Source organism: Neltuma alba, unplaced genomic scaffold (genome assembly GCF_004799145.2).
Source record: "Neltuma alba isolate B1F8T4 unplaced genomic scaffold, ASM479914v2 tig00011698_pilon, whole genome shotgun sequence".
In the NCBI taxonomy this organism is placed as follows: Eukaryota; Viridiplantae; Streptophyta; class Magnoliopsida; order Fabales; family Fabaceae; genus Neltuma; species Neltuma alba.
The window spans coordinates 534789-544392 of record NW_021636335.1 but is presented as its reverse complement, the minus strand read 5'-3'; the positions used below and the strand labels follow the sequence as shown (position 1 = coordinate 544392).

The 9604-nt window shown below is 35.0% G+C and overlaps 1 pseudogene; it reads right to left on the bottom strand.

Annotated features, from left to right (window-relative positions):
- Nucleotides 1-2026: 2026 nt before the first annotated feature.
- On the bottom strand, nt 2027-9014 carry LOC114716919 (protein DETOXIFICATION 14-like; annotated as a pseudogene).
- Nucleotides 9015-9604: the final 590 nt, after the last annotated feature.

The window sequence follows — 9604 nt, the reverse complement described above, 5'->3', positions numbered from 1 at the left end:
GTCATGATGTTGTTTGAAATTAACTTCTTGCATCTTATAATGCTTTCTTTAGCAAAATTCACGTCAATTTGTTGGAAATGTTTTCTTTGTTTTTCATTTGGGATATTACAGTACTTCTTGAGAATTTTTTCAAACAAAAAATTTTAAGTTAGTTAGGTTTTGGGGACTTATTGTGACCGGGGCATGTTTCTGGTTTAAAAAACTTGCAAAGAAACATATAAATTGCGTGAGTGTGAGTATACAATACTCTGGTTGGTCGTCTTTTGAGAAAATTTCAAAAACAGAACTTGAGGACTACTCATAAAGTTATAGGTACGAAATTGGAATGGAAAAATAACATACAAAGAAGTTAAAAATTATAATATTTTAATTCAAAAATCTAAGAAGTCAAAATCCCATAGAAGGAAGTGGTGCCTGATCTAATATTTTACAAATATAGTCAAATGACTAAAATGTCTTTATATAAGTTTTTTTTCCTTAAAAAAGCTATCAAACTTGTCATTTCCAGTATATTTCTTCTCATTGGTTGTTTAATACATGTCATTACCAGGTTATAATTTATTAATAAATAACTTGTCATTGTCAATATTTTTTTTTGTTATTTGTTGTTTGATACTTGTTATTGTCAATTTATAAGTTGTTAATAACTTTTTTGATACAAAGGCATTTTGTTATTTAACTGCATTTGCAAAATAACAGATCATGCATCACTTCTTCCCTTGAGATTTTGACCTCTTAAGTGCCTTAATTAAAATATTATAATTTTTAACTTCTTTTTATGTGATTTTTTCAATTAGAATTTACTCAATTTAGAAATATTGTCAAATTAGTTTTATGCCTTTGGCGTTTTTCTTCTGAAAAGAAAACCATCTCAGCCAATCACCCTCATTGGTGGGCCTGTTAAAGTTTCGGGGCAGCCAACGGCTGGAATATTTTGTGACAAAATTGATAAATGTGAAATTTGATACCATTACCTTTTGGAGCTTAAGAAGAAAAGCGAGTGAATTGGTTGGCAATAAAAATTTAAATTAAATACTCGAATGAATAAAGAAGTAAATTAAGTTGGAATCACCAAACAAAAACAGTATCAAAGTAAAGAAGTGCAGAGAAAGTTTACATTTCTTCACTACTACCTCTTGGAAGTTTGACTATATTCCTCAAGATTGCTTTGGACTCCCGGCACCTTAATACCTCAACTATTGTTTCATTGCAATAAACACTGCCCCTCACTTGAGAATAACAAAACCTACAAGATTTACACGTCAGACATACGAGTCTAATGTGTAGAAGCCTTTTACGAAAGATATGGTTGTGACTCAATTGAATCAATAATACTTCATTCAATTCTAATTATAAGAGCTAATTAGAGATTCAGTTTGATTATAAATATAATACTACTCTAGCTCTTAATATAAGATTTAGTTAACTAATTTGAGAAGATTAAAAACATTAGTTAAATAAGTTAACATGATATATTTCTTTTAAAGTATCCTAAACATCTTTCTTAATTCCTTCCCTACATCTCCTATTTGATTATTATTGAGGGAACATCAATAGGATTAACTTGAAAAAAATTGATAAATATGTGAAATAAGTTTCTTATATATAAGACTAACATCAACTCTTAAATTAGATCTTATATTAAGGATCAGAAGAGTATCTCAATCCACTTGTCTCCTATATTTATTTATTTCTTTTTAAAGTAGTCCCATGATGTCACATATGTTAAAAGATTTCCATTTTAATAATATACATAATTAATATAAGTATTTTGGAGAAGATACTATCTATTTATTATAAATAATTAACTTAACTAATTTTTTTCGTATTTACACCTTAGCAATCTAGTTCTTATTCTAGATGTAGTAGTATAATAAAATAGGTTTGGCTGAAGGACAAACATATCGCTGACAAGACATTTAAGAGCTCAATCGCTAATTAAAACACAATGCTAAGGCTTCATGCATTATATATGGATAGGGAATTAAAATTCTAGAGGGCAGAAGTGAATATTTTATAGATTCTTTTTCCGCACAAAGTACCTGACTTTCAGATTTTCAAAACATTTTAAGACGATCATGCATTTCCAAAAACAAAGCTCTCAACTTTACAAGAGACCCTAAGAAAAATATAAAATCACTTAATATTTAATTATAAGGTCCTTGCAATCTTCATGCTTCTTCTTCTTCTTCTCAATTAATTATACAAAACAAACCTAAACCCACAATTTTGTTATCATCAAAACAAGTGATCCAACAAAGATCAGGCGTGCTCATGAAGGCGATCATCGTAAATATTACGTCATTTAGCCACTTTTAACTCCTCTTCTTTCTTTTCTTAATGGCCTCATATCAAATATCCAATGTAAAAGAATGATTTTCCTTTTATTTAGCCCAAAAGTAAAGGACAAATAAAAGCTATATATATGTGCAAAAATGCAACACAAATTGATAGGTATGACCACGTTGTTCCAAAAATACACTCTGGTGTTTGCTCAAACCAAAACATTTTCTTCTTCTGCCAAAGTTTTCTGCAACATCCTCTCCCTAGCCCTTCTTGCCTGCAAAATTCAAACTCTCCCACAATGAGAACAACTCAAAATACAAGCACTATTCATAAATGTTGAAAACTTGTTGCAAAACCTGATCAAAAGTGAAGATGGTCATCAATTATTGGAGAGGTATTTTAAAAAGTAGTGAAGAACAAACCTCTTTCATCCAATCTGTACAACTTAATATGATCATTAGCACAATCACTTGGCAGATTGTACCAGTCGTTATTCCAAGCCAAAGGCCTTTTGCTCTCATGTCTAACCAGAAACCCAAGATTGCAGCTAGTGGAATGCCAATAACATAATAAGCTCCGAAATTCACATATGCCCCTATATGCTGCCACCCACTTCCCCTGGCAATCCCTATTTTCGACGAGAATTAGATTTATGTGAAGTTTGAATACAATAAGAACGTACGTACTTGTGTTTTGAACGGTATTGGAATGAAAGATTTTACCTGTAAGGGTGCCTTGTAAGGAGTCCATAAAAGAAGACAAAACTAAAAGAGGAGCAATGTCTGTGACATAGTGGATCACATCTGCCTCATTGCTAAAAACATGACCTAAAACATTCCGACTTGCAAAAATGATTGAGCTCACTATAAGAGCCTCACAGGTTGCCAGAATCCTCGAACACAAGGCAGACAATCTTGCCACCTGTGGACTTCCCGCTCCTAATGCATTTGAAACTCTCGCACTGAATAATACCAATCACAAAAAGTCAGCAATATAATGAGAGAAACTTTATGTCAGGCAGAGAGAGAGAGAGAGAGAGAGAGAGAGAGAGAGAGAGAGACTTTATGAAGAGGAAATCTAATAAGCATTGATGAATGTTATGTGATACGAACCTGGCTGCTGAACCAATTGATTCTGGTATCGAATAGATTGTAACATTCATTGAAACACTGTTCACAAAATACAAAAAAGTATAAGGAATTCACAGCATTGTATCATTATTTTAATACTTCTGACAGATTTAGGAGACTGAAAAATTTAGAAAAAGCATATACCACACGGCTAAAATTGAAGTTTCAAGCTCTGGGTTTGGACGCAAAAGACCAGCGAGCACTGTAGTCACCTCATATGACCACCATTGGAGGCTGAAATAATCAATCATCAGGTATCTATATCAATAACATTATCTAAGGCATAATATAAAATATAGAGAAAGACATATTATTAAGTGGGGAAGATGAATACCAAGCCATTATAGCCGAGGGAATAGCAAAGCGAAAGAACTCTCCAAGGCCTTGGAAAAGCTCCATGGAAATTGGAACCCGAGTCTTTGCACAAGAATCAGAGAATTTCATATACAAAGCAAGTAAGATCACATTCAACCAGTATGAAATACCAATGGCAAAAGCTCCTCCAAAGCGACCCATTCCTGATTTAAAAACTAATGCCCAACAGCAAGCTACGTGGAAGCAGATGATAAATGAAGAAGAGAGAACAAGAGGAGAGATCAAGCTCTGCATAAGATAGTATCGAACTAGTGCTTGAAGTATTGCATACCCAAAGAGGGCAGGAATCAAACAAACTGCAAATTCGCCTGCTTCATTTGCAATTAAAGGGTCTTGACCAAGTAAAACCAGTAGCTTCCCCAAGTTAAGCCATAAGACACAGAGCAAGACAACATAGAATAAGACAGAAGATGCCAGTTTGAATTTGAACACCAAACTTCTTATATTGCTTTGCTCCGTAGGCTTGACCACATAACGTTTCAAGTGCAGAAGCCAATCCAAACTAGGAATCACACAATACAAAATGCAATTTTTAGCTATCTATCAAGCAAAATTATAAAACCCCACAATACAAAATGCAATTTTGTATTTGTAAAACAGCAAGTGGGAGACTTACTATGACACTAAAGCCAGTGACAGCACAAAGTGAAATGGCAACACCAGTGCTCGATTGAGCAAGTTTTCCCAAGTGACCCACCATCATCAAAGCGATGGTTTGCAGAAAGAAGGTTGAAGAATTCACAGCCACCATAGGGCCTGCCACAGAGCAAACTGCTTTCACTTCTTTTGAAAACACACGCCATGTTATCGGTAGATGATCCTCTTCGTTCTCCCAGTCTCTGTTTTTCTCTAAGAGACTTCTTTCCATTCTCCTTCCTCTATCTCACTCGAAGGCACTATTTTGCGAACCTTAAACAGCAAGAGAGATATCAATTCAGGGTTTTAATCTGTGAAATATAATCATTCTTAAATGACATAAATAAATATAAAACAACTTTGATTTTCCGGAAAGAGACGGATCTAGCTATGGGAAAATCCTGGGCATGGGAATTATTTTCAGAGAATGAAGTAGACACATATGTATGCATGCATATATTTGTGTGTCTTTAATTTTCTATTTTTAATGTCTATTTCATCTTAGACACAAATTCTATCTACCGACACATATTTTTCCTGTTTATGTGATAATATGTTACAAATAACTTATATTAAAGACCATAGTGATACACCATATACCCTTATTTGTGTCTTATATTAAAGATAATAAGAAATTATTAAAATAAAGAGAATGATATTTCAAAAACTTAAATAAAATAAAATTAAATTTGTGAGAAAGAAAGTATAAAAGATAATAAGAAATTATTAAAATAAAGAGAATGATGTTTCAAAAACTTAAATAAAATAAAATTAAAAAATAAACGTTGAATATACTACAAATGACTTGCATCTATGATCAAAGCTTCTCTTTACAAGTAATTTACATTTAACACGAATATTAACCAAGTATTTACATTGATTCATAAGATTATTAGCAAAAAGAAGGTCAAAGTGAAGTATTTATATTTAATTTTAACTTTACTTTAATTATTGTTCATAAGCATGTATGTAGAATCGTAGATACACTTATACTCCCCATAAAAATCATACATGCACCTATCATTAGTTACAGTGTAAAAGGCAAGAGGGGGGGAGCTTGACCCGTACGCTGACCTCACCTGGCACTTGCTCATATGATTTGTTTTAGGGGTGTTCACGGGACGGGACGGGACCGGGACAGGCCCGTCCCAGTCCCGTCCCGGTGAACAGGGACGGGACGGGATTTTTGTCCCGTGTCCCGTCCCGTCCCGTCCCGTCCCTTTTTTTTTTTTTTGCCCCCTTCAATTCTGGACCTTTTTGAATTGGGCCTGTTTTTCTCTTTTTTTTTTCGTTCTATTTTTTTGGCCCCCTAGCACTTTCATTCAGTTCTGGACCTTCTGAATTGGGCTTGAGATTGCTTTCCTTTTTTTTTTTTGGAGCAACCGAATTTAATCAAGTTAATTTGGGGCTTTGCTTGCTTTTTTAACAAAAACTCCTCAACACTGCAGTCACTGATTATATTACAGAAATTAAATCAAAGACTACCTAATTAATGAAAAACACCGTACTCAAATTAACATACCATGCAACCGTCCGTTTAATGAGAATTACAACAAAATGCATGTCTTATCATTGTTAAATTTATGCACATGAGAATTCCAACAGCATCTGAAATTAATCCTGCACCTCTAAAACTGTAACATTAAAAATCCTGCAGGCCACCATTCTTTTTTTTTGTTCCTGAAGGTCATGGAGTCGCCACTGAAGCACATTCTCCTACATTAATAATAGAAAGATCTGTTAAATTATATAGCAATTAAGAACACCCACACATACATATGGAGGACTTATATATATATTGCATGATTCTTGGATGAGTTCGTATCATCCGAATACAAAACTCCAAACCAGTACTTGTCTTCACTCTATGATTGCTATCTCTACACAGGACACTTGATTGATGATATCAAACTTTCTTACAACACACACACGTTCATGTTCTTGACCAGTTTGTGCATTCGACATCTTTAAAATAAATTAAACTTCTTTTCTGCATAAATAGAAAAAAAAAAGCACAAATAATTTACAACTGAAATTGCTAACTAACTAATCAGTAATCAATATCCCCAGTTCGAATCCAATATATATCCTCACAACACATACAACAATCTGACATCAACTACAATATATATCATTTAACTAAGCTCAATTCGGACCATGCATGGATGACACTTCCATTAAATGACAATATATCCTCAGTTCGAATTCAATATATATCCTCACAGTCACAGCCAGTCAAACCACACTTCACAGAATCACAGCAAAGTTGTCCGAAATTTAAAAAAAAAAAATAGCAGACACAGTTACCTCGCAGATGAATTGAATTTCAGGGTGTGTTCAAACTTCACAGCAAAGGCACGGCGCCACGGGCACACAGAGCTGGCGCAGGGAGAGACACGGCGAGAATTTTAATTCAGGGCGATGCAATTTTTCAGTCAGCTCCAGGATTATGCAATCATGGGTAATTATACTTTTCAGTGATTGTCAATGGCAGAGAATCAGTGGAGACTCAAAGAAGAAGAAGCGGGAGAGTACTCACCGGCGTCAGAGTAGTGGGCAGTCGGGCACGCTAGCTCTTCGGTGGTCACTATCGTGTGTGAGAGTCGCGATTGCAGGAGTAACAGAGCGCCAGCCGCGGGGAAGGAACGACGAGGAAGAGGCATGCCTGAAGGCAGAGGTGCTGAAGCCGTCGAGGTCGCGGGAGAGTTCAGTACAGAGTAACGCTAGCGAGACGGTGGTCCGGATTCGATCTCAAATGTGGCTTTGGCTTCAGCTATCTCCTTGTGCGCGAGAGTCGGGAAACGAGTGAGCAGACCTTCGGTCGCAGAATGACGGAAGAGACGGATTTCAGCAGCTCTGATTTGAAGCCAGCGGAAGCAAAGACTCACAGAGACACAGACTGAGAGAATCGAGGACTTCTTTGGTCGTTCTGAAGAAAGAAATCGAGTGGTGAAATTCAGTCTAACCGAGCAGAGGCGAGAGCGGCACTGCGGCAAGACGAGGCGCGGCTGGCGTGTGGGCACTGGGCAGTATGAAGTGAACTGAACCTCTGAGAGTCTGAGTAAATTTGAGTATGAAGAAATTTAGGGCTCAGGTCAGGAGAGTCGAAGGGAGGACCGGATAAATTGAGAATTGTAATTTTTTTTTTATAATATACCCCGGGACGGGACAGGGATGGGACGACCCCGTCCCGTGTCCCGTCCCGTACCGGGATACATTTTGTCCCGTCCCGGTATTGTCCCGTCCCGTCCCGTCCTAAAGCTACCGGGACCGGGACGGACCTACCGGGACGGGACAATTTGAACACCCCTAATTTGTTTGAATGAGAGAGAGAGAGAGAGAAGAGAAAGCTATACTGTGCAATTTCCCCCCCATTCCACCTCCTTCTCTTACTCAACTAACCCTCTTGTCATATGAAGAGACCGCCGTGCAGCAAAACAGGCTTAAGCTGAGAACGAGTTTGATTTTTTTATTAAAATAATATGTGTCAGATTTGAAACCTGTGACCAGTTTCTTTATAAATTTAAACTCGTTCTTCCGAACAATAATTTTTAATGTAGTATACTTATAAATATTTTTCATCAAATAGTATTTAATTTTTTTTACTGCTTTTATATATAGTATTTTAGTAAAAATGCCAATGATTATTAACCTAGTTACCTATTATTAGCCAGTACTCATTCAAATGGTGGGTCCTACTTATTAAACGGAGAATGGATCAAGCTTACTCTTATTTATTTTTGGCCTTCATACGGTAGCTGGTCTATTCTAATAATAGCAGGTAATACATATTAAAACTATGAACTTAAAAAAAAAAAAAAGTAGAGGACAGGACATATGAATAGAATGATGCCATATACGTATATGTATGTAGTTGGATGAGAGGATCCGATGCAACCAAATGAGGACCCGACGCACTAATGATCTGCTTCATGCTCAAAGCTTCACTTTTATGTTAAAAATTGAATTTGATCATAGATATAAAATATCAATTCATTTTTATGTTTTTCAAAGTATCCCTATTAATTATATATATTAGGAGAGTTTTTATCAAATAATAGTTTCAATACAAATGATTTAAGAGATAATTCAGAAAACCAATAACTTAACTATTTTTCTTTTTTTTTAAAAAAAATTAGTTAAGTAGATCTTATACATCAAGAGTAGAAGGTAATATATATTGAGGTACGTATAAGATGCATGATCTAGAACCATTCACATTCAAAGTTCTGTTTTTTTTTCCCTTTGTGAAAAGAAATTTTAGGTGAGCTGAGTCTCATGGGTTTACTAGGACTAGAGTATATCTCCAAACTAAAAAAGTACTTGCAAAAATATTTACAAATTGTCTAACAATAAAATTTTCACATCAGCAGTGAGATTCAAATTTATGATCTTGTAAGTTACGAGCTAATGTTTTTTCAAGTTGCTGGTCGTGTAAAGCTCTATTTTAATGCAGGAAAATTTCTGAAGAAAGACAGAATAGTTTCTAAATCTCAAGAATGATGACTTACCACAGTAACAAGCTTCTGAATCTGATATAACGTAATCTTGAAGATGATCCCAGATTCTTTGAAGCACCAACCACGGCAGCTTTGAGGAAAAACAAAAATGGATTTAGAGAATCAGAGAAAGACGAAGGAGAGTGAGGAAGACGAACAGATGGGAAGGTCATATTTATATAATAATGAAACTAACAGATGCAGTGTAAGTCGGCCGGTTGGTGGGACCCGACTGCCGCATTCATAAATCTGACCAATAGTAAAGCCACATTGTTAATCCCATACCACGGAGTCCACGAGAATAGAATTATAAATGGGGTTAAGGTTTTTTATTCTTTTTTCCCTTTCCAATCTTAAAAGTATTCAGAAATATGGATATTTAAATCTTTTTTAATATTGTTCAAAAGTATTAAAAAAATAATATTATCATTTCCATTAAAAATATTGACATTCAGTGAATGTTAATTTTTTTAGTTAACATTAGCTTTTTCAAATGAAAACACTAATAGTACTTTTTTTAACAATTTTAATGCGATATTAAAAATAAACTTTGAAAAGACAAGAATGACTTTTAATTCTTGAGCCTTACAAATAATGCATGATGCACAATTATTTATTTTGTGCTGACGCTGGTTGGGATAGGTTCTGCAGTACTCTCTCTCTCTCTCTCTATATATA